Genomic DNA, 4,125 nt, shown 5'->3' on the forward strand with positions numbered 1-4,125 from the left:
CGTATAGAGTTTAGAGAATTAGTCGAGTTCCAGGAAAGGCTGACGTAAGGAAAGGGAGTGATATGGGGATTGAGTGATGATGTAACTGGTGACTAGGGCTGTGACCCGGCCCTGAGAGTTCGTGGCCGGCCCCGGGGCCAAGCCCGACCCTGGGTAGACCCGAGGTCCCCTGGAAACTTCTCAGGGCCGACCAGGGCCTGCCCGAATCTCAGGCCTTGGGTGTCCAGGCAGGGCCGGGCCCAGATTTATGAGTAAAAAACCCTTGGAAAGGGGAAATTTTTATATTATTTTTGGCGAAAACAGGATCGGCAGGGCTTTGCACCCTCTTCTGATTAGGTTCAGAGCCCCGAGGCCGGGACCGCCAGCGTTGAAAATATCGCCGGGCACCTTCGGCCGGGCAGGGCCGGGACCGGGTCACAGCCCTACTGGTGACAAGGTAGGGATTTGTTTACATACCAGAATCTTGCTTTGACGAAAACAAAAATGGGTGGCAGACCCTATACAGTCTAGCACGTGATAAAATCACTGCGACATGTCACTTACTTTACACCTTGATTATCACGTGCAAGTGTCAAGGACTGTATAGGAGTGGATGAACGATTTGATTTATCCTTGTCTTGCTGAAATATTCTCAGCTGAGTTCACCTAGCAGTTGGAATTGAATCCTCTCGTTCCTTTTGGTATTTGGATGTTCATACAATATCAATTGGGAGGAATACACCTGTCACTATTCAAATCGTTTTACCATTTTCATTTGGGATGGCTGGGAGTAGTTGAGAGTTGCCATTCTTGGAGGACAGGGGCCAGTGAGAGTATCTGTCCGTTCTGTCCGTTTCAGGCTGTTTGAAAAACGAGTCTGTGCCCCTTTTCAAAAAAGGTAAAATGTGGTAAGCGTCAGCAGCTGTCCCCGTCAAGCGATTACCCTTCAAACTTTGAAGAATATCTTTGCGACCACAAATCTCATCCTACTAATCATTATCATCCAAATCGATATACTCAACATCCAATGGGCAAGAAGGGAAACTCAGTACCTTGTCCTTTAGGAGGAAGTCAGAAGAAGAAACGCAAACCACCAGCAGCTGAAGGCTCAGGAATTATAGTTGCAGCAGTTGAAAGGAGCGAAGCTCAATACGTGAATGATCGCATACAAGCACTCGAACTAGCACTTGAGCAGGCGGCAAATGGAACAGCACCTGAAGTTCATGATGACGTCAACGCACCTGCCGACGAGGGACGAGATATCATGGAAGTGGAAGAGGAGAACAATATTATAATTACATACCAGCATCACGCTGATGATCAGGCAGGGGAGTTACCACCGGATGAGAACACCACATTCTCAAACTATGTCCAAGGATCTTATTACAAAAGCAAAAGATTAGCTGAAAAGGAAAATTGGGCCAAAAATTTACCCGATATGTTCATATGCTATATGACTTTTTCTCCAAAAACCTTAAATTGGGGTGATACGTCAAGGTGGGATCACGACTTTAACCATGGCTGCTGCTGTGGAGTTGGCAAACTTCGTACTCGCAAGGTTGATATGCTAGACATCCTTGGTGCGTAGCCAACTTGGTCTTATTAATTTTATCCAAAAAATTTGACATGTGGTGGTGCAATTTAATAAAGGCCGTAAGCAGGACGAAATTCAATTTTGTGATTGTACTTCAGATCAGGTTCGTTTAATGAGAATGGGGTACATAGGCGGTTCACCTGTACATCCACAGATAGCATATTCCATCCGGCTGCTACGGCTTCATCATGCACTGTACGAACGCAAGGCTTTGCACTGGCATTAGATTCCTTTCTTGATCCGGCTTGTCCACTGATATTGGTCAAAAAATCCAAACAAGTGAGCACTATCTAACATCAAGATTTCAGGATGGAATATTTGGAAACCTGACATATATTTCGTCCAACTATCCAGCCTAGACGATGGAGAAGGACACTGTCTTCGGTGATTGATGCATTTTGATATATGCTGCGAAAGGAGCAGCAACTTACTATCTGTGCTTTGTATCTCTCAGCATTGGATGTACTGGCAATGAACTGCCCGAGATGCTTTGGTCCACTTCAGCCGAATGATATACCAGATGAATGTGATTATCACGTGTGCACGGATGGCAACTTCCAACACCGGAGACATCTTGCAGCAAGTCGGGAGTATGAGGAGGAACAAATGGAAACTCCACCTCTTTTCCTGGATCCTAAGAAAATTGACGAGTGGGAGAAACGTGTCAGCAACCAAGGTCGAGTTAGAGAAACGCAGGTATGTAGCTCCCCTTTCATTTTTCTGATCACAATCGTGTGATAAGGAATCACACAATTGTGATAGGGATTCACACAGTTGTGATGCGGAGTCACACAGCTGTGATACGTAGTCACACAGTTGTGATTTTGTCCATCACAATCGTGTGAATCATGTTCACACGATTGTGACTAGGATTCACACGATTGTGATTGAGCCTCACACAATTGTGACAAGGATTCACACCATTGTGATTGATCCTCACACAATTGTGATTCCTGATCACAATTGTGTGATTCCCAATCACAATCGTGAGATTCCGAGTCACAATCATGTGAGGCTCAATCACAATCGTGTGAGGCTCAATCACAACTGTGTGACTCATTCACACGAATGTGACTTGGATTCACACAAGTGTGATTGATCCTCACACAATTGTGATTCCTGATCACACTTGTGTGAGGATCAATCACAATCGTGTGAATCCAAGTCACAATCATGTGAGGCTCAATCACAACTGTGTGACCGGGTATCACAATCTTGTGAATCCATATCACAATCGTGTGAATCCTATTTGAACACGTCAGGTTGAGTTCTGATGACTGTCTTCATTAGGATCGATGTTCAGTCTCGCACACAGCCGCAGCAGATGTTTGAGGACGGTCAACCTGGAAGGGATGCGACGAAACAGGGCTGATTGGACTTGCATGTCGACATGATCATGTGTTGAAATTTGTGAATGTAATCCAAAGTGGAGAGCGGTAAGTTGTTGAAACTGTGAAACTTCCACATGCGTGTGGTTGGACTGATTGAGATCATTGAAAAACAGTCAGTATTATGTACTTGCACTTCTTGATCAGCTAATGAACAATACGGCTGAAAGTGGAAAGCCACCAAAAAGCTTTCAAATCTTATATGACATTGGTTGTACCTTGGAAAAAAGTGTTAAGAAGGTATTTGACTTTGTTTCCTGCGTTTTTTTTTAACGTACTCTGAAGATTGCTTCATTTGATAGCATAAATATTTTGAAGCAGAGGTGGCACGGGGAGATATCAGATTTGCAACTAGTGCCTTTCACGCTTATGCTCACGAGTGGACTTGTCAACTTAAATATAATCCCAGGTTGAACAAGGGTTGGGGTTTGTCAGATGGCGAGGGTTTAGAGCGGGATTGGTCAGACCTTGATCCCCTTATAGCTCCTTGTCGATGCTCGACAAAACAACATCGAGTGGATATGATTGATTTGAAGTCGATTCATTGCAATGATATGCGATGCAGGAATGCCGGTATGTTTACACAATCTTTATCTTTAATAAACATCCTTAGCTCAATTTCAATTTCAATTCATATCTCTAGTGCGGTCAATTGAGGTGAAGCTGAAGACAGCTGAACAGCGGTTGGATGTTGCATCTGAGACTCTCGAAAAGCTAGAGACTCAAGATGACTCGTATACATGGGTGTATTTCTCGGACATGTGGGATCGGCAAAGACAGTTGCAACTTGCTGCAATGGCGGATGGTAATGCTCAGCAGGAACTAGAGGATCGGTTGGTGGAGCTACTGGACCTCGAGGCGGAGGTGAAAGATGCCCAGTAAGTTATTGATTACTTTGTTAAATGTGGTCCTTCAAAGAATGTAGTCTGATCATAATGTTATTCCTACAATATAGTGACGAACTCCGACGACTGCGAAGGAAACGCCGAAGAAATTGGACGGATGATGAAGTTGAATCATCACTGACCTTACCAGCGTCCATTGTTGAACTGGAGAAGTCTATTGCTGATGTGACAGAAGAGTTGGGAAGTCCGGAATTCCGCCGGCTTCGTGCATCAACTGGTGAGTACCATTTATTTCCTAATGCATTTTGGCTTGTGCTGA

Source organism: Melampsora larici-populina, assembly GCF_000204055.1.
Source record: "Melampsora larici-populina 98AG31 unplaced genomic scaffold MELLAscaffold_15, whole genome shotgun sequence".
Lineage (NCBI taxonomy): Eukaryota > Fungi > Basidiomycota > Pucciniomycetes > Pucciniales > Melampsoraceae > Melampsora > Melampsora laricis-populina.